Genomic DNA, 22,547 nt, shown 5'->3' with positions numbered 1-22,547 from the left:
AGGAGCCACATATATGCAGTGGTCAAGTGGAAACAGGCAGAGCTTCCTTTCTCATTCTTGCCTTGGGGAAGAGGGAAATTAGTTTAAATAAATGATATGGTGATTTAAAAAGAAATGAACAGGGGGGAGACAGAGTCTGTTAGTGCTTTTAAGATATTCTGTGACCTGTGTCAGTTCTGCAACACAATCATCCCACCTGTCTGACGTGATGTGTTGCTTTAGTCTTCACTACCTGGCTAATAATACTGAGTGCTTCCATGTGTTGAATGCTTACTATATACCAAGAATTGCATCAAGCCTTCTGCAGGCTTACTTAACCAGCATAACCCTTTGGGATAGGAACTGTTATTAACTTCATTTTATAGCCAAGGAAACTAAGGCTTAAAGAAGTAAACTGACTTGCCCCAAAGGGACACAGCTCATAAATTGCAGTGCTGGAATTTAAAGCAGTGTCAGCCTGGTTTCAAAGCTCACGCACTAATGCCTGACTTGTTTTTTCTTAGCTGGGCTTCACACCATTCTCGTGAAGTCTATTCCAAAACCTGGAGGCTATTAGAGACCTTGACTCCAAGAAAGAGTAACTCCCCATCACCTTTAATTGCTTCAACTGCCCCCAAGGACCTACTTCTGTAAAGCCTCACCGTGCGGGTTAAACGTCATCTCCTTTCCACCCCAAGAGGGACAGTCCCCAAAACCTAAAGAAACCTGTCTTCTACCTTTCTTGATCGCTCAAGTTCTGTGTTTTCCACCAGAGATCCAAGCTACATATAATCATCATGAGAAAGTGGGAAAGAGACAAAAGCATGACTCTTGGGAAAGGTTCTAGACTCAACTTGCTTTGAAAGTTTTAAAATCTTTATAGGTAGCTCCCTCCCACCCTATTGTATTGGGCCTTTTTGTATAGCTGTTCTTCTACTCTTCACCTGCCTTCTTCCCTGAATCATAGTATCTTCTTTCCCCAGAGCCTTCTAAGGCACACCATGTCTCACTGGTATCTGTATGACAGTTTCAGGATAACACAAAATAAATGGACATATGAAAGCATCAAGTATTTATCAGACATTTATGAAATACACCAGGAATGCTATAGAAATCAAGACATAAGACTGTTGTTAAATTTATACTATGTCCTTATAAGAATTCAAAAGATTATTCTGTATTAATGTATCTTTCCAAATTCCCCAGAAGTTCGAAGCTTGGACATCATAAGGAAATGTCACCACATACCTTTGCCTGAAGTTGCTTGGCACTGAGGTTAATAATGCTCTAGCTTAAAGCAAATCCCCCAACAATTACAAAGAGCTTCTCTGGAGCCTGGCTCTAAACTAGCCGCTTAGAAGCTGAAACTCAGGTTCATGTGCAGTTTCCAAAAGCCCATTTCCACCTTGCTCTCTGACACTTCCCCATTTCAAAAAGGCTGCATTCTCAATCTTCTGCTTCTTTGAGCACAACTTTCACACCTAACACATCACAAAACTGTAATTACAAAGTTTCAGAAACCTTTTCTGAAAGCCTCCCTAAACCGGAAGCTGCTTTGCCATTCAAGTGTCTGAACACTTTCTTCCCGCTGCAAGGGCACAGACCAATTCCACAGCCACGCGTGTGTGTGCACACCCAGGCATGTACACCTAGGCATGTATACCCAGCCCAAGGAATCACCATTCAATTTAAGACGAAGGGTCAGATTTCGAGTCTCGGCTCTCTCCCAGAGTGCATTTTGTCTGCTTCTCAGTCCCTAAGTCCAAGTTCTACGCTGCGCAGAGATCTGGCCCCATTGTGCCTAGCTGGCCTTCTAGCATGGGCTTTTTTTTTTTTTTTTTTTTGTATGTCTTTTGCTAAGAAAAGGCAATGTGCTTTGCCTCCCTAACCCAGCCGCAGCCTGTCGTCCCCCAGACAAAAAGCGGCGGCCCAATGCTCCCTGCAGCGGCTGCGGCGGCGACGCAGGGCGGCCGACCCACCCGAGACCCGCGGCGCTACGCCTTTGTTGGGCTGGCTACAGATGGTGCCCCAGCACGGGGCTGAGCCGGGGGCGGGTGTGGGGGGCGGGAGGACGAGAGTGGGAGGCCGGGAAGGGGGTCGGGCGGGAGGGGAGGAGACCGCGGAGCAGCCAATCGGCTGGCAGCCCATCAGCTGACCGCTTTTGCTTACACCAGGTGCACGCTGGCTGCGGGGAGCACAAAGCGGGGCGCACCGAGAGCGCCGGCAGCCAGCCGGGGAGCTAGGCGAGGCCCGCGCGCCCGCGCCTGCAGCGCCCTCCGGGCGGGGAGCGGAGCCGGCGGCGTCAGCGCGGACGGCGGCATCCGCGCCGTAACATCCCTAGGCGCCCCGGGCGCCTTCCTCCGGACCTGGAAGCTCGCTGCCCCGCCCTCTGCACCCCACTTCTACCCTTTTTTCCAGTCCTGCCTCCGACAGCCGGATTGAGCCCAGGCCCGCTCAGCAGCTGTTGCTCGTGTCGCTGCCTCGCTTCCCGTCTTGGTGCTCTGCCGGGAGCCCTCCAAGGAGCCAGTGCCAGTGTGTTGGGAAGGAGGCGCCGCTCAGCCGGTCCTCCTCCTCCTCCTCTTCCTCCTGCTGCCGCCGCCGGTGCCTGGTCCGTGCGCACCCCGACACTCCCGCCAGCCGGGCCCCGGGGTAAGTGCGCTCGCCCAGCGGGGCGGCGGCGGGGGGTGTGGGCAGCGGCGAGAGGAAGTCGAGGCAAACTTGGCGGCGCGGCGGGCCCAAGAAGGGTCTGGCGAACCGTGGGACAAGATCGCGGGCCTCTGAGGTACGAGGGGGCGCGGCTCATGGAGCTGGGGAAAATGACGAAGTCGGGGAAACCGGAATCTAGTAACCTTACGGGAAAAAAAAAATCACAGGGGTCGGGGAGAACGATAGTTTGGAAGGAAGGCCGGACAGAAATGGGCAAAAGGCAATGGCTGGAGACGAGCCTGCTAGACTGAAGGGACCGACGCGGGGGAGGGTGATGCCGGGGGATCCGGAGGAAAGAGGGTTGCTGGGATGTGAGCCCGAGTCGGAGAACAGCGCGGAAAGGGGCCTGAGAAGTTGGAAAGAGGACTGGGAGAGGGGGAAAGAAGGTAGCAAGCTGTGGGAAGAGAAAAGAGGAAGGATGTCTTGGAGGTGGCCTTGTCAGTAAAGAAGGGGGCCAGGGGTGTAATTCACAAAGCACTGAGTGTATTGAAGTCCGAGCATTCGGAAGAATCTACTCAACCGTCGCGTGGTCTAAGTAGGGGAAAGACCTCACACTTCACGTTTTGAGCCCAGAAGCGGTGGCAGCCCAGGAGGCTTTCAGCCAGGGATGCTGGAACGTCAGGGAAGCCTCGGTCCGCCCCAGGCATGGTGGAGCCGGTGCTGGGTTCCCCGCGCGGCCGGGGTCGATAACGAGGAAAGTTTGCCAGCGAGTGTCCTTTGTGCTGCGTGGAGAGGGGTGTGGGCAGCCGCCGACTCCGCACTTCCCAGGGCGCTGCCGCGACTGCCACCATGGAGGGGAGTCCCTGTCTGGTAGACCCAGGTAGGGTGAAAAGATCAAGTAGCTGGAGGGGCGCTGAGCACCCGGGACTGGTGGGAAAACCCGTCCCAGGACCGATGTGAGGGACCCGGCATGATACTTGCAGTGGGAGGTTCGGGAGGTGGTACCTGCTCTGGGGAGAGGGGGACCTTGCCTGCTGGGTTCACCGCCCCAGCCACAGGCAATGAATGCATGAATGAATAACCCGGTGTGAATAGTTTTGAGGCTTTCGAACCACACAGGCAAAGGCCGAGAGTCCAGGAAAATGACCTTTCTCTAAATCTCATGCCACTTTGAGCACTAACATTTTCATTCCCAGACCTAGATAATAGGGGAAAAGTGGAATTCAGTGAGGGAACAGGTACTGCTGACTTGGGCTTTTGCTTGTAGGATTTTTTTTTTTAAGACTTTTTTTTTTTTTTTTTTTTTTGCAATTTGCTTTGCCACGATGGTCTGAAGGATCAGTATTACTGGAATATGCTCGTTACTTCATTTTTAAGAGCTAGGACTAGAGGAGTGGAAAGTTCAGGAAGGTACTTTGATCAGTGTTACGTCCTAGAGTGAAAGTGGTGTTGTTGGCTCCAGGGCCACGTGTGTCCGAAAGTCTCTGATTTGCATGCAAATGTGAGCAAATCCTGGCAGATGTCTGGCCTCATCCATTCACATGAAGGAATTTGAAAAGACAAGGAGTCTTTAGTTAACAATAGACCTTAAGAAAATGGAATAAAGGCGCAGTGTGAGTTTTTCTGTTTGGAAATTCCAAGTCTTGCTGACACCTTTATTCAAGAGTCAAATTCTCTGAGTGCTTTTGTACTGAAAGCGCCAAGTACTGCTTGCTCTTTACCTGGCTGTGTGTCTTCGTGCAATATTCAAGCCGGATGTTCTGAGCTAGTGAGAATGGTTATACGAAGCAGACAGTAACTTAATTCCACTTTGGGTTGTTTGAAGTAATTGCTGAATTGACCCCTCAACTTTTAGAGTTTCTTCTCTCTCTCTCCTTTTTTTTTTTAATGGAATCTCATCTCCTGCTTACATTTGCTCTCCATCCTCAGAGATACACACTAGAGAAGATACTTGTAGTTGACTATAGGAAGATCTCACTAGCAAGTAAATAGCCCAATCAAAATTGTTTTAGTAACAGGCCCCAAACTTGCAGAACTGCAGGTGATGAAACCATCACATTCCTAGTCACCTGAGGGGTTTTCGGGTCACAGGACAGAACAGTGGATGGGGAGGCAGTCTTGCCATGGACACCCTAATAGGGAACTTTCTGCCTTGTCTAATAGTAGCTAATACACCACTGCACTGCTCACCTCCTGGCCTTGTGCAACCGCTGAACAAAAGGCAGGCAGTGTGGGCCGCACGTGAGCCCCTGGGATTATACCTACTGACAAGCCAGCCCAGTGGCCTCTTCTTTTGTCAGCCCCAAACACTGTTGAAGGGAAAAAGAGCCTATTCACTGAACAGCGTTTGCCCCTGTATTCTATATATTCACTGAAAGGGACATTAAAATACAACCAAAAAAAAAGACAACATTGTTTTGAGGCTCAGTGTGGGGGGGTTGGGGGATGGGTAACAGATGTTAGCCTGCTATTTTACATGTTTCCTAAGTTATTTTTGCTGGTTCAGTGGCTTTTTACACATAAGGCAGTATTTTCCCAGGAGGGGAAAAAGGTATTGAGTCAAATTTAAGTAAGAAAATGGTATAGCCAAGATTACATTTTCTGTCTTAGAGCTATCCAGAAGTCAGAAAGTAACAAATCATTATAATAAACTCTTACATGACTTAAGCCTGGGATTCTGTCTTTATTATGGACTTGAGGGCTAACTATAAAATGCAGTTGACATTTTAAAACTAGGCAATAAGCCATTTTATTGTGAAGTTATCATCTAGCTATTTTTGAAACAACATGGTAACTTTAAAATGACCAAAGCCTCACATTGAGAATTTATCTCTGGCTATTATCCTGCCTGTGTGAACTCTTTATTCTGCAAGTCTAATGAAAGGGAAGATAGGGCCCCTTCCTTGGTAAATAAAATTAATAAAGTACTTGTTATTAGAAAAGGATCATGCTGCTAAATAAAATCTTAGACCAGATCCAACTGTGGACTCTGGTTCTGAACAATAACATAGGTAGTTCTGGGCAGTGTCTGAAATTCCCGAAAAGCAAGGGAAAAGTCAACCATTGATCTCTCTCTGGTTAGACCCAGCTAAGGCGAGCTTCTTGACCTGAACTGTTAGAACAATTAGCACATATTCTAAAGCAGTGAGACTCATGGGGACAAACCCAGCAGGTACTAAAGAGAACCTGCCTCTACAGAATTATATTGCTACTTCCCAAGCCAGTTGGGTATGATGATAAATAAACAGAATGGTGGGCCTTTTATGCCACCATAAATAAGCCATAAGCCATGAATAAAATATGGTAAATTATAGGACTTGGGTGTCATTTTTTACTAGACTTTCATAATGCTTTCTTATAATTTATTTTTAGGTTACAAAATAATAGTTCTTTGAATGTTTCACTTGTGCACTAATGTAAGGTTGCTCAAATTTTGTATTTAGTTTTAAAAAATTATTATGCTGAACATCTATTTTGGGTTAAGGCAATCTGGAGATAAAGCAAATTCTGTTTTAGAATTGTAATCGTATTTTGGTTTCTGGGAACAATGGAAGTATCTTTAACTCATGAATAGAGCTTTGATTAATATTTTATTCAAGATGAAATTATAATTATATAGATGAAGTAAGGAAAACATGTATTCTCTCTTGGCTTAAAGTGCAGAATAGAGTCAAAAGTTAAACCTTGTAAGTAATATTCAATACTTGAGTGACTGAGGAAGCCATTCGTTCTACAAGTCTTCTTAAATGAAGTTTGCTTTTTAAATTTTCTGGTTTTAGTATAGTACCATTCACCTACTTTATGGATACACCAGTGGATGTAGGTAGCATCCATGTCTCAAAACATAGCAAAATGTATAATAAGTGGTTTACTGACATTACAATTACAATACATGAGAAGATAATATAGTATATATTTCCAGACTTCATGGACACCCTATAGACGTGTTAAGCATACTATTTAATAATTAAAATATATGCCATTTTATGTGATAGTGTTTTTTTAAAGAAACAATATGCAAGCTTACATATTATTTTTTTAGTTTTTGAATGTTTTCAAAAGGTCTAACAAAGGTAGGATATTAGCAGTTTTATCAGTTAATAGGTTGTTAAGTAAGCTATCTAGTCATACTCAGGTGATCCTAGGTCAGTTTCTTAATCCCGTCAACCCTCAGTTTCCTCATCTGTATCAGGACCTGGTTGGGGGCGTTGGGCTAGAAGGACTGATGACCATAATCAGTGAGACTGCTAAAAGGTTTGTGGAAGCTTTGCCTCCAATACCGTAACTAACATAAACACTGAACTTGAATGGAACCATTGTACTTAACACACTGCAAATCATCCCCAAGAGGCAAAGAAACTCGGCTTAAACTTGCAGTGACACACACTGGCAGTCCGTCAACTCTGACTTGGCATCCTCCAAGGATGCCGCTGCCTTTACTTACAACATTTAGTTCTAAAAACTGTGGAGTAAAAACTGCTTTTACGGTGGCTTGTTGCCTTCCGTGTACACTCTTCATAGCTCAGAGGTTGAAATGTTACTTGAAAGCTCTGATTAATATAAATGAGTTGTAATTTTCTGACCCAGGCCATCCTGGCTCACATCTATTATGCCACTGGCAGACATGTGGACTCCACAGCTGTCCCCTCATTTGTGTATGAAACAGGCACACTGGTGGCATTTTCTGGTTACCATAGTTACATTAACAATATACGTGTGACATTACATCCTTCCACTTGAAAGGTTTTTGGGGCAAATATTATGGAGACCTGGGAGTAAAGGACAACTATGTAAAGTTTGAGGAATACGTGAGTTAATCTGTTATCATTTTTTGGAGCCACCATTTCAGTCACGGGAGGAGAGCCATCCTACAGTGTGGTCCAGGAACAGGCGAACACAAGCCTTTGACTAACAAAGATTTCCAAGGGAAGCATTTACAACAATGCCTTACCTCTACAGGACAATGTCCATTAAGTTTTCATTTCAAAATATTTGCTCCTCTTATTCATGACTGCCCTTTGTGCAGTTATGGATCAGCGCAGTCATTTTTGATTCATACAGGGAAAAGGACCACACCAGTAGTAGCATCCATCTCAGTAAGACCTAGGAGACAAAAAATCAGTTTGCACTATGAAGCAGTGAGCACAAAGAGAGAATCTTCATTTAGGAAAACTAAAAAAGCTTTACAAAGAAAGAAAGGTTGCTTAATTGGTTTCATGCCTATAATTTTCCCCTCTAGAAAAAATGTTAGCATAGCAATAAAGAATATCATTAACCTGCATTGTTATTTCACAATAGTAATAAAGCTTAATTTGCATCCATAATAATCACTGTAATCAAGTACTGTACAGGGAGTCAGGAAGGCGCAGGCTCATTTCCCAGATCTGACACTAATGACTGAATGTGTGACCTTCTGGGTGTCCTGCAGCCCTCCCGGCACTGTGCGTTCCTATCCAAGGACCCAAGGACACTGGAAGATGCTTCTAGTATTACCCCTGCAAAGAATTTGATTTTTGCTCTATATGCCGTGATTGAATGGGAAGCTAAAGGTCTGGCAGACACAGCAAGGTGATTCTTCTGGTTCCTAATCCTACAGCTAAGAACAGTTTTGCTCTTTTAAAAAGGTTCTCCCCCTATTATGACAATTCCCCACCACCTCACCTGGACTCGCCTGAGGGAAAGAATTCTACCTGGGATACAGGAAGCTGCTTATGATCATAGAACACTCGTTCACCTGGTAAATATATACTGGGCACCACCCATGTGCCAAGCTTTATAGGAGGTACCAATATCAAAAGAAATCAGCTTGATTTTTCTGCAGCTTATACACTAACTCTGTCATAAGCATTTTGTCACCATCAGTCATGTAATCATCTACAAGTGTTTATTGAGTGCCCAGCACAGAAAGGCACTCGGCTAGGTCTAGCACAGAGGTTTTCAAGTGGGGGTGATTTTGCCCCCCAGGCATCTGACAGTATTTGGAGACATTTTTCGTCAGTTATTGTCACAGCTGGGGGTGGAGGATGCTACTGGCTAGAAGCCAGGCATGATGTTAAACATCCTAAAATGCGCAGACAGTCCCCTGACAACAGAAGCATATGCTCCACGAGTCAGTCATGCCAAGGTTGAGGAACCCTGTTCTGGAGGACACAGCTCTGCCCTTAGTGAGTTTAAGTCCAGTGAAGGTCATGGAGAGGAGACTGGCCAAGTGCAATAAAGCATGTGGTGGTGGTGAAAGTGTGAGCTACGGAAGTACAGAAGAAGGAGACTTCATTTAGATTTTGGCTGCCTGCAAAGGCTTTATGAAACATTCTGGTTAATTCCCAAAACAGGCTATCACCAGGAACACCCATGCTTGGCAGGAGATAATTTTAGCTCTAATCTCATTGAACACCAGTGAGTTGGATGGTTGGTTGAGAGAGGGTAGACACCTTAACTCTATCAAGAACTCTACACTGGGGATGGAGTTGTTCATTCTTTGTAGGACTCCGTAAGAATTCAGAATGTCTTGACTTATCAGGAGAGGAGGCTGGAAACAGAAGGAATGTCGGTGGCAAGAAACATAGGACTGTACAAGCTGCATCAAGAGAAGATGTGGCTGAGCTGACAAAGCGAGTAATGCCTCATGTTTTAGAACTTCAAATTTTGCAGAGTCCTTAAATATGTATCTCATTTGACCGGCAACATTCTGAGACCTTCTCCCTTTTTTCAGTGACTAAGGGATCAGAGCCATGGAGAAATTCAGTGTGACCTTGGACAAGTCACTTAATAATTCTCTAAGGTTTAGCTATAAAAGAGAGGTTTCAGGGCTCCTCTTCCTAGCCCAATTTCAATTTGCCTAAGGTCACACCTTTAGGGAAACACCGGACCTGGGATAAGACCAGCCTCCCTGCCTCTCTCAGACCCATTGCCTTTCCTGTTCACACCAGGGCTGCTTCCTGAGCCATGGAGTCAGATCAGGTAATAATACGACAGTGACTCAGCATTCTAGCTCTTGGGTTACCAGAGAGAGCAAGGATCTGGGATGCATCAATTAAAATGTGTCATGCAGAGAAACTTAAACTGGGTTTCCCAGACACCTAAGGACTAATCACACTTTCCCTCTAATATTTTATTTTAAGCTGACTTTAGAAGCTTAAAAAAATACTTGTGACAAGCTGGGAAGAAAAGTTCATAGGAGAATGATGCTAGGGTAAGAAAATGAAAACCCAGAACATGTGGACAGAATTGAGGATGTTCTGCTTAGGAAAGAGACGCAGTAGTAGCATGGTTTTTGGTTTTGTTTGCTTTTTGCTTTTTTCTTTGGCGGGGATATTTTAAATTTCCTCCCAGAGAATGATGACCAATATATACATACACACATACATACATAGACGCGCGCGCGCACACACACACACACACACACACTCACACACACACACACACACACACACACACCACAGGGAAGGCAGATTCCATATTGAGAAGTTTATGTTTTTGCTTTTAATAATAAGATTGGCACATTAAAAATGGGTTTGGGGGAGAGCCTTCACTCAAGATCTTAAAGAGGTAACTACTTCTCACTTCTCTGGGATGGTGTAATGTTTTCTTGTGAGAAGGAAGACTGAGAAGCTGCCTGACTGCTCAAGGTTCTTTTCATCTTCATAATTCTGTGATTTCCAAGATCATGAGCGAGAATAATATAGGACTTCAGCCATGACCTGAGAGTTTCCAAGACACTGATGGAATCTATATTAACTCATCCAACCATGATAGAACCACTGAAAGACGCTGGAGTGGCAATTAATTGGATTTCTCCTCTTATGCTTCAGCTGATTATGGTTCTTTCCAAGGAGAACTACACGTCAGGTTTAACCCCCTGAAGGACCAGTTAGCTTTGCTCTGTCCTATGGGGATAGTCTTGTCTCTGGAATCCCAGCCAACTTCTGCACATACTCACAAACTCATCATTTCTCACCTGGGAGGCCAGGTGAAAACCTGGGTCTCTTCAAAGCTATCTGAAGGAAAAACACAAAGTATGTGGGCAAATGCTGGTGGGACAGTTTTCTGTTTGTGCGTGAAGGGTAACACTGTCAAAATAGAATCCTGCTGAGGAAGTTTCCAAATGGCTTCACCCTCAGGATTGAGCAATAGAGTGAGATTAGCTCTATACAAATGAGATGCTTTAGTATTTAGGAGAAAAATATTATATAGGTCCCAAATTAATAATATAGAATGTAGTAGCAGTAGGAGAAAGATAGTGATATTCAACATTATTGCGCCTTTCCAGTGTGCCAGGAACCATCCCATACATCCTATCTGCATTCACTTGTTTAATCCTTGCAACAACTCTAAATGTAGATAACTGCTTTACAGCTCAGGAAACTAAGGCACAAAGCAATTAAGTAACTTGCTCAAGGCCACAAAACTAGTGTGTACTCAGTAAATATTTGTCACATGAATGAATGAATGAATGAATATACACCTGTTTTAGAGGGGAGTCCTTTACTGGAATTCTCATTTTACAGCAGTCCTGCCTTCTCAGCAGGGCACTTTGAAGAGCTGGCTCTGTGGCTGTGGATGACAGATGAAGTCTCAGAGTTTGTAAGTGGCAGAGCAGGGATGTGAACTTGGGTCTGACTCTGAACTTGTACTGTTAAAGTACTTGCTATGTTTATTTCTCTTTAATTGCAGCTATAAAACAAAAGGATTGGACTAGACTAGCTTTCATAGCCCATCTGGCTCTAAAAATTCTGTAATTCCATTATTAAAGTAAGGTTTATGTAAGATGATTTTTTTATTACTTTAAATTTTGAAATCTAGCTTGGTATTCTTATTTAACCAATCATCACTGAATTATCCTCTAAAATTATATTGAAATTATTAGCATCATATTTTAAAATTTGTATTTAGAATAAGCAATTTTAAATGGACGAAAATGCATACTTAAAGATTGCATTCTCCTAACCGTTACCATCACACGGCATACTGAGTTATATCATTCTCTAAATTTAGAAGGTTTCTAAAAGTTGAAAAGCATTTTTCTGTTGCACAGAAAAAAGAAGTGAAAATATTAATTGTGAATAAAGTTACTTTGACACTTGCAGAAATAAGTAGCTTGCTGATCCTTCTAAAAGGTACTGGATGATTTTTACAAGAGCTTAAAGCTGTCTAATAATATTAGAAACTACTTGAGATTTGCTTCTAAAGACTATTTTGCTTTAAGAGATCCTTCTGGAATGCAAGTGATGCATCCGAACAATGTGAGTCCTTGCCATCGTGTTACACGATGTACAGCCCAAGGCAGGACAAAAAGCTTGGAGACGAGGCAGGTCTTAGAGTTGGGAAGAGCTGGCTCCAGATGTGCATCTTAGCGCTATGGTCTGGAGTAATTTCAGTGAGCCTCAGTATCGTCATCTGTGAAGTGGAGGTAATAACAGAACCCGCCTGACAGAATCACTGCACTTGCTCGGTGAGGTCGTGCGTCTAAAGCTCTTTGCACAGTTCCTGGACCAAGGGGAGTACTTAGTAAACAGTAGCAACGGATAGCAGTGGTATTATTATTATGTGGAAATCTGGTGTTTCTGACTGCCAGAGTGTCTGGATGCTCATTTGGAGGCAAGTGGAGATATTTTAAGAGACAAGATTCAGACTAGGTATTTGTGAATTTGGTAATTCACATGGTTATCACCTTTTGTGGATCCCAAGAGAGCTTCATATTTGTCCAGACATGCAAGAAATCTTGAGTCAGCCGATTCGCTTTGGGAGAACAGATGAATACATTAGAGCCGTTTTTGTTTCTAGATCCTGCTCTGTATCCACTCTCTCTGACAAGACCATAATGCCCCTGAGTTGTGATTCATGGAATCAGATTTTCTAACCTGAGAGAACAGGTTCAGTTCAGAGCTATCATTCTCCAGTGAGGAGCCCAATTCAAGACATTGTTAGAGCTAACAGACCCCCAAACTTCAGCCCTCTGGGATCCACTGTTAGGTAATACAGTTGTTGGGGCATGTCAAACTCTTAGAACAGTGACCAGCATCTTGAACATGCTCAATAAATCATGCTGCTACCACCGTTATTGTTGATCCTTAGTAACGCCATCTTCATAACATTTATCATCTTGCTTCTTGACCAAACTACAAAGCTTCTGGTTGGGGCCAGACCAGAACCCAGTGCAGTGTAACTTAGAGTCCTTTTGGGAGCAGGGTCATTCACAAAGCAAGAGGAAGTACTAACCAAGACAAATCTGGTGACTTTTAAGGAGACCCATGGTGGATGGACACAGGAAGATGCTTCTACGATTAAGCCTCGATAGCCTCTACCTTGTTTTAGCTATTAGATTCTCGTTTACTCACGATGAAGAGGATTAGAATACTATTAGGTGCCTCATTTTCTTTGAATTATTTGAGAGCTGGAACTAATAATTATTTATAAAGAACTTTATATTCATTGTCTTATTTAATCCTCCTCATCTGGGCTTCCCAGTTGGTAGGTGGGTGCATTTACAGGTAATTGGAGATACTGATACTCTTTGCCCTTGGGGACAGCCAGACCCACCCAGCCCAGCTAGTCACCTCTGGCTACTCTCGCTAATAATCAGCATTTTCTAAGTGTGCTGAGAGGAGGGCATAGCAACTCTGGGAGGTAAGTATTTCAAGATAAGGAAAAAAACCTGAGGCAAACAATTGGCCCAATATCTCACAACAAGTTAGTGTGTAGGACCAGGCACTCTTAATTCTGGTGTTCCTCCAGGCTAAGTTTGCCACACTGTCCTTGACTTTCCCACATCTCCGGGTCCTCCCTTCAAGCATAGCATGTTATCTTAATTTACGATTATTTTTTTACATCACTGTAATACCAGCCCCCTCCACCAAACAGCACCTTGAGCGATGAGACTATGGCTTACTCAGCCTTGGGACCCTAGCACCTAGAAGAGTACTCGGCACATGGAAGATACACTTAAAAATATTGAGTGAATGAAAGAGGAAAGGGATTTCCACCAAATGTCATGTCTATTTCATTTTGCCATACTATTTCTTCTAAATAATTAAAAAAAAATTTATTCCCTAAATAGTTGGGTAGATATTAGCTCTTAAACCTGTATTATACACAGAGATGTTAGTGCATTACTATTTTAGAGAGGTTATGATAGAACGCTGAACTCATTTGGGGATGCCTTTATGTTATTAATGCCAAGGAAATGTTATTAATCAAAAAGTATTCATTAAATGCATGTAGAATATCAAGTGCTATTAGCGGGGTCATGTTGGGGGGGGGTGAAAAAAATGTACAAGGTGTTATTTCCATCCCAAATAAGCTTCAAAACTCATTGGGGAGATAGAGTGAATAGAGACAAGACATAATAATTAAGTGATCGTCTGTGAAAATTCCACAACAATGGAAAAAAACCAAAAAGAGGGGCTCAGATGAGATGGGTCTGGGATTTCAACTTTGTCACATACTAGCTGGGTGATCTTGGTTAAAAGACTTAATTTATTTGACTCTCAAGGTCTCTCATCTGTAGGATGGAGGATATGAACCCACAAGGTTGCTGTGAGGATGTGTGGGAAAGCTCTTGCTGCAGTGTTAAGAACATGACAATCATTTACTTCAGTCATTTGGAAAATCTGACAGCATTACCTCTGTGCAGATCGTTTTGTGTGAGCTGGGGATACAGTGGTGAGCAAAACAGATAAAATGCGGTCCCTTCCCACGTGGGGCTTGCTTTCTGATGGGGGAGACAAAATTAATCCAATTGTCACATAAGGCAATATAAAAGTATGGCTGTGTTAAGTCCGGTGAAATACAAGTTCATGAGGCCAGAAGAGAACATTACATGGAGGCTTCTAAGAGAAGACCTCTCTAAAGAAGTGACATTTCAACTAACATCTCAAGGCTAAGTGAGAGTTACCCAGGCAAAAGGGTGCAGGGGGGAGGGAGCTTTGCAAGCCAAGACGTGGAGGTCTTGATGGGTTTGAGAAACAGAGAGAAGACCATTGAGGCTTAGAATAGAACAAAATGGGGACCATTAACTCAGAACTTCCTTTCTCCTGTCTTCCAAACTACACTGGTATTCAGACAAGAAAGACTACTAAGAGGTTCCGCAGAGGGAGAGTTTGCATTATGTACAGGAGGGGTGGGATGTGTTGACTCCAGTCATGGAAGGGGGAAGACAACAGAAGGCTTGAATTCCTGTAGAGACAAATTGCAGGAGCAAGTGTTCAGGGGCCCGGGCTGGTTGAGTGGCATCCCTGTGCCTGGCATAATTTGGACTGGCATGCCAAGATCTAAGAGCTAAAGGGCACTGCAAGGAGGGAGTCTTGCCTTCATTTCTCTGTGGTCTTGGGCATGTTGTTTGACTTCCCCCCTTGGTTAAAGATACATGGATGTGAAAGTGGTATATAGTTAATATCTTGTAAGCTCATATATCTTCTTTTATTTTCTGCTTTCCACTGCCTTCCCCCCTGCCCCCGCAACACATTTCCTTTTATTGTAGATGAACCCCTGATTAAAACACTGGCTAACAGACAACACATCAACTGTGTTGCCCACAGATGGAAATTTTTAAATACTTGTTTAGGGCTATCTTTAAAAACAAAAAAAACACAAAAAAACAAAAAAAAAAACCTCTTGCTTGGCATGCAAATGCTTCCTTCATGTGTGGAATATCATTCTTGTTCAAAATCTCCGTTATGTAAATTGCATTTAGCCACATCTGGCCGGTGTTAACATGAAAGAGGTGAGTGATGTTGAGTATGCAAGATCCTCCAAGAGATTCAGATGGTGAATAACTTCATTAGGGTGCTAATGACCATAAAACCTAGTTGTTATTGATCTGTCCTCTGTGGAGAGATCTACTTTTCTGCCTGATCTCAATTATTATGGTTCATAATACAGAGATCAACACTGGGTTAGCCTGCTGCCCCTGTAATAATTTGTATTAGCTCCATCTTTGTATTGACATACAACTTAATTCAGACACTATCATCAGTTAGTTATCAGAGTATCTGGTAGAGATAGTCGCTTACTTTTCAGCAAAATGCAGTCATCCTTCGTACTCATACTGTGCTTTATAGCAATACATCTCTGGCTCCCCTGAACCCTTAACATAACATTTTTTTCTTTTCTCTGCATGGCTCTTGCAATCTTAAGTCTTCCATGCTAGACCTTTGTGAGAAAAACATTATCTCTGGCCATAATCTCACTCCCAAACTCCAGTCCTGTCTTTTCAAATGCCTGCTGGATATATTCATCCCCAAAATCACAACATCATGGAAGGGTCAAGAAGAGGCAATGATTTGGATCCAGAATGAGCTGTGGCTGTACAAGAGGATACCATAGCAGTCTACAGAGAAATAAAGTCACTACACACTGGTCCAGCAGGGAGGGAACCAGAAGTACCCCAACTTCTCCCTCTTCTAATCACACAAATGGAAACTCATCCCACTTTCAGAATAAGCTCCTGCAGGCCCTATCTTGCTTTAGCAACCACAATCTCAGAGTCATCCAAGGCTCAATACCTTGGTATTATTTTTAACTCTTCCCTCCCCTTTCTCCAGTCTACTAGTCAACTATAATATCTGATAGATACCTCTCTACTTACATTTCTCTAATGTCTCCTAAATATGGTCCTTCATCTCTGTTGCTATAACTGCAATCCCACTTCCAGTCCTCATTACTTCTCATTTAGCTTATTGTAAGTGCTTCTTAATGGCTTTCCCCATGTTTCCTCCTTTCTTACACAGAGCTGAGATGACTCAGTCTTTCTGAATTGTAGAAATGATCCCATCGTTCCCTGTACAAAGACATTTAGTGGTCCCCACTGACTTTGAGACTGCTGGATATTCTCCATACCCCTCCAGATCCACCCTACTCTTCTCCATTTTGCTTTTTACTCTGGGAATCAGACTTGACCATTTCAGTGGGTCCTCTGCCATCTGGTTTCTTGTTGGCTTCTGCTTCCTTCAATAGCTAGCTCAAGGGTGTTTGGCCATCGTTTCTGAGTTTACCTTAACCTTGTCCATGCCTTATAAATGGTCCCTTTTAAAAATTTTCTTTATATACTCCCTTTTGAATGTACCTTCTGTTTTCTGCTAGGTCGCTGACAAGAATAATACACTGAGCGAATACTCCTCAGTGAAGCATCAAAAGCCCTCCGTAGCTAGGCACCCTCCTTCCTTTCTGTCTTGGTTTTCATTCCTATCTCGGTAGACCTTAAATCCCATTCAGAATGAACTAGTTCCTATTTCGTGTACTTATTCTGACCCTGCTGCTTTGGTGCCTTTACACCAGTGGTGTGCTGGTAAATGTTTAACAGCTAGCTCTCCAAAAGATAAGCCCAAATCTGCAGTGTTCGCCAATTTCTGTGGTGTAAATACATTCACTTAGAACAATTTTAAGCTAATAATGTAATGTCTCTAAACTTGGATTTGGAAAGAAATGCTCATGATTGGCTTAGGACCCCACTGCTTTGCATCCAACTTCCTCTCCACCTTGGATGCCCTGCTTCACCCCCACCCCGTCCCCCCTCCCCACACCCACAGCACTTCACACAGAAGAGTTCCTCAATCAGCTATGCTAGTTCAATTCTATCATTCCTTTGAAGGGTTAAACAGCCTAATTGCCAGCCACATGCTGATGGTAATACTTCTGAATCTTGAATTTTCTCATGAGTGCTAACAAGAGAAATGTTAGGGGCTTGTTAGGTTTTTGAGACTTAAAAGTCCTGAAGCAAACATAAGCTACCTGTTCATATTTTATCCCAAGTTGCTAAAGCTTGCTCCTTAAAGTTGCTTATTCTCCAAGAAGATAATTCTTTTCTTTGGTCTTGTGTTCAAATTATGTCTTCATTATCCTCACTTAAATATAATTTGAAGTAAAAATGAACCAATATTTAACTATATGTCATCACTATTATAACCGTTTGAACATTTCACAGTTTAAGTGGTGTACTCTTAAACCTAAAACTCTACAGAAAGCTTTTAAGGTGCATATTAGTCCTAGATAGATAACACAGTACTGCAATTTATTTTAAAATGCATTTTATTAAGAAATAACCTTTTTATTTTAGTCAACCTTTCTAAGAGATAACTTTAATTTTGCTTCATTAAAAATGTGATTCCTATATTTAAAGTTCAAAAAGTAACTACAGTTTTTATTAGAAAACTAGGAGGCAAAGAAATAAAGGTGATTTTATAACGGCACTGAATGATTTTATATTTTAATGGTTATGAGTGGCAATATAGATATTTAACTAAAACCATTCTTTTTACTTTTAATTTAATACGACACATGAATTGAAGAGAGACTATACAATGCATTATGATTTACAATGCCTGCTGGCGTTTTAATGTTCTCAGCTGTTGTTTTGCACCATTGATTACACAAAGCCTAAACTGTGTAATTAAGGACCATCCCACTAATGTGCACTGGTGGATTTATGGCATCCAGGTCATGGACGATCTGAGCACTTTGAGTATTGGACCATTAGTTTCAAAGCATATTAACATAGGCAAACACATTGGCATCAAGGAGAATCTATAATAAGAAACTATTTCAAGGAGGTAGCTTTCATCTGATTTTAATTTACCAAAACAATTTAAAAACCTGATTACCAGAAATTCTAATTAACTAGAATTTTTTTCCTCTGGAGTCCACTTACAGGAGAAAAGGGGAAATTGGAAGAAAATAAGTTAATAACCAAGTCTTTAGATTTAAAAAAAAAATTCCAATATAAGTTCATTATCAGGGTCTTGAAGAAAAAAATGTCTTCTAAAAAACCAAAAATTTAACCACTCTTATCAAAGGCAAGAAAGTGGGTATTAAAGATTAAATCTAAAAGCTTTCTAGGAAACCTTTGAATTTGCAAATTCCCTGAGCCTAATCTTCTGGTTAAACCAAGGTTCTACTTGACAAGTTAGTTTTCTTATATGTACCTGTGAGAATGCTGCAGTGCACTGACAATATTTACTGGAGGTCCAATGAGATCATTGAGGCAGGTGGGTCCACACAGAGTTCTGACTTCAGCATGTAACAGTCTTGGGTTTAATACCAGCTTCTTCACCAAATCGCTGTGGGAATTCTGGTGAGGCACTTAATCTCTGAGCCCTAAGGTCATTTATAAAATGAGAATAATCACATCTGCCTCCACTGGGTGCTATGACAATGCAGCACGTAAGGCACTTTCCACCATGCTGTCCCCCTTGCTCTATATCCTGCTCCCCATCCCTGGCGTTTGGCCATTTTGACGCTGTTCTTAGAGAGCCACTGTGGCCCCTAAGCCTTCAGAGGGAAGGTCTGAACAAGCAGGCACACTTTACATTATATTCATCCTCTCCTAATGATGAAGAAAGTCAAGTTCTTTGAGTCTTTATTAGAACAGTCATATAAAAATAGTCGAGAAAAAGAACTTGAAACCAGGTTTATTTTAAGAGTTCAGGAACAGATGGCTTTATTTTGCTTCTTTGAAAGAGATGGCATTCTGTAGAAACACAATGTGCTTAAGGTCTATCAAGTTGAAGGGCAGATCCTGTCACTCACCCAAATACTGCAGTCTGCAGTCTTTAACCTTGAGCAGCAGGAACTCTTATGCTATAGATATGTACACTTCTGTATATTGGTCTCCAAATTTTAAAGGAACATTTTAATGTGGAAGGGATATATGTTCTTGACGTTTTCTCAGTCTAAAGTTCAAACTGCACTTAGTCTTCTAATTGGCAAACTGTAAGCAGTCAGATTCTTTAGAGAAATATCACTAGATCAGAGCTAAAATACAGGCTCCCATCTTAAGGACATTGGATGTTTTCATTTTTTAAATAAAAATTTTATGAAAATGTCAGTTAGCTAATAAAGATTACTACTGGAAATAAGTATAACAGAAGATAGTACAGAACTCTGTTTGAGCAAAGAAAAATGCAAGAAATATTCTGAAATGCATGCGAAAATGTTTGCCGTTCTTTTTGATGAGAAGTTATTTCCACTATTACAAACTACTCTCATTCAATCTGGGAGCAAAAGAAAATCTGATACAGTCTAATAGAGTTGCTTGACTTGGTTGGCATCCAGAAAGCTACAGTGTTGGTGTTAGCAGCCTACATATTGGCACTTTCAGTACCAACGATGATCTGTTTTTCCATTGGTCTCTCTGTAGTTCTGAATGTATAATCAAGAACCATTGTAGCAACTGGCTCTTTATGCAGCATTTATTAACATGGCATGGTAAAAGCTTTGCAGTGAAAATACTAAGCAATATACTGTGAAGTACTTAAAAAGAAGTAATGAAACGGAGCCTTCTAGGCATATTAAGGCTGCCAAACTAAAGATTTCACATTTATTTAACATTTAATCATGTCAGTAATTACAAAGCAATTATTTCATATAGACATAGTACGAGAGGAGAATTAGAATAATTTGTAAAAAGACTAAAATTAATTGATTTCATGGTAGTTTTTATATCACTGCACTTGCTAGTACTAAAAAGGAGCAATAAAAATAGCCCAGTTGTTGGTTCCTGTTTTGTTCTGTTTAGCCTTCTGTCAGTTTCTCAAGTCACTAATGTTAAATTGCTACTTTATGATTCCAGTTATGCAAACAGCTCATTTTTTACTAAGAAAGAAAGAAAAAAAAAAAAACCCTTGATCCTACAAGTGTTATAAACAGAAAAAAAACATTTTTTCCCCATCTTCCTTTGCCTGTCTTAGAATCTCAGACTTAAAAGGGATTTGAAAGACCGTAGGGTCAAGAATTCTTCAAACTGTACCTGGTGTATGATTTTCAAAATATTAGGGGAAAAGTGATTTTGGCATAGAGCTGAGATAGTTCATGAGTAAGTATTAGTCTTGCTTTCTAAGTCCTGGAGAGGAAGCTGTAAAGATCATCGAGTTTACCACAGCTGTTAAAATTAAGAATGGGTATTTCCCTCTCCATAAGATGTACAGGCAATGGTAGAAAACAGCTTCTTTTCATATGCAGTGGGGAGGAGGGTGAGGACAGTCAGCACCTTAAATGGCTAATAAAATAAGCATTTATATAAACATAATTAGGAAAGTAGCTTATACACACGCAGCACTGTAGTATTTTCAGGACTGCTATGGTAAAGTACCAAAAGCTAGGTGGCTTAAACAAAGGAAATTTACTGTTTCACAGTGCTGGTGGCTAAAAGTCTGAAATCGAGGTATCAAGATATCAGCAGGGTCTCGCTTCCTGTGAAACTTACACAGGAACCCTCCCTTGCCCCTTCCTAGCAAGGAATTTGGGGGTTGGCTGGCAAACTAGTGCTCCTTGCCTGGTAGCTGCCTAACCCCAATCTCTGCCTTCACTGGCAACGCGCTGCCGTCTCAGTTGACGTGTTTTCCCATCCCTTTTCTTCTCGTGGGAAATAGATAATTTCCTGAGTTTTCAAAAACCATTTCCACCTTTCCCACCATAATATGAATTTGCCTTGCTGGTTTTTACAATTACTCTTATCTCACATCTTCTGCAGTTATCTCTCCCAAGGGTATGATCCAGAAAAGACAAATCTTTTTGATGGGAGGCAACTAAAATGCCTAAAGCACAGAAGAGATAAGGGTATTATCACCTAAAGACTCGTTCATTCAGCAGCCATTTTTTGAGTGCTCACTCAATACGTAGCACTCCACCAGGCACTGTGTAGCAAACACCATCAAAAAAAAATTCTTAATTTCTAAAGTTTCGTACATTCAACCTTGTCTTTAGGAAATATGCAGAGGATCATGGCACTTGCTACAGGGTTAAACAGTTTTGGTTAGTTTTTTTCTATGCAAAATGTTCTGTGAGGAGTACTACTTTCAAAGATGGTAGGGAGAACAATGGTGCACTCTGATACTTGGTTTGAACATAGATGCTCTAGTCTGATGAATAGAGCCTTATCTTGAGATTCTAGACAAAAGAATTCTTTCTTTATGAATTTCCTTCTGGAATCAAATTATGACCCTTGTTAAGAGTGCATTGGCTTTCCTGCGTTTCCTTTTTGTACTCCATCATCCATACACTTGTTTGAACAGGTGGACTTAGTTCTATGGAGTGCTGGGCCCCCTACGTGGAAGACTGTCAGAAATGTATTTTGTGTGTATATATCTTGTTTGTTTCTGCCAACATTTATTGAACACTCACAGGCCAGGAGCTGTGTTAGGCACAGTGCCTACCAAGAGGAATAGTATACAACCTTGGACCTGAATTCTATACTAGCGTGGAGTTTGGGTCACCTCTAGGAACACTTGGATAAATGAGTAGAGGAAGGAAACAGAATGGCTTACACCAAATCCAAGTCAACCCACGTCTTTGCAGTTATCAGGCCAAGGCCAACATTCCTGCTGGACCCTCTGGGTGGTAAGAGGGCAGAGCAGAGCCAGGATAGCCGAAGGCTGGAGTATTTAAACCTGGTCTGCATCAGAGCCCTATGCGGAGCTTCATACACCCAGACCCTATCCCAGACCTACTTCATCAAAATCTCCACAAGGCATGAAAATCTGCATTCTTCAACAGATCCCTCGTCTAATGAACAGCAAAGTTTGTAGATCTAGGGCTCTGCTGCCTGATAATGGTAGCTGTTGGCCACATCCAGCTGTTTCCATGTAATTGAAAAGGTGAAATAGAAATTTTAAATTGCAATTCTCATTCATACCTGCCACATTTCATGTACGCTGTAGCTGCTCAATAGCTACCCTATCCAGAAGTACCAATACAGAACACTCCAGTCATCAGAAGGTTCGTTGTGTTGCACAGCGCCAGTGGAGCTGCCACAGGTTGGCCACTGGAACCCGCCTTCCCAAGTATCCATATATCTACTCACCCCTTCCTTCTGACATCGATCTTATTTTGCAGTCACTTGTGTATCTGTCTTACACTCTCCCTACAGGATTATGAATTCTTAAAGGGCAGGGTCTGGTCTTTCTGGCCCTGTGACACAGTAAACACCCAAT

The 22,547-nt window shown here is 42.2% G+C and overlaps 1 protein-coding gene across 2 annotated transcripts in view; it reads left to right on the top strand.

Annotated features, from left to right (window-relative positions):
• The first annotated feature begins 2,176 nt into the window (after positions 1-2,176).
• Positions 2,177-22,547, top strand: part of LRRN1 (leucine rich repeat neuronal 1) — a 36,354-nt gene continuing 15,983 nt past the window's right edge. The window contains exon 1 of one of the 2 annotated variants that reach the window (XM_031470761.2): positions 2,177-2,628. The gene's annotated coding sequence lies outside the window, so the exon portion shown is untranslated. The other variant, XM_010984995.3, reaches the window with a different exon arrangement.

The sequence above is a fragment of the Camelus dromedarius genome, chromosome 17 (assembly GCF_036321535.1).
Source record: "Camelus dromedarius isolate mCamDro1 chromosome 17, mCamDro1.pat, whole genome shotgun sequence".
NCBI classification, from domain to species: Eukaryota; Metazoa; Chordata; class Mammalia; order Artiodactyla; family Camelidae; genus Camelus; species Camelus dromedarius.
This window is presented reverse-complemented; position numbering and strand designations above follow the sequence as displayed.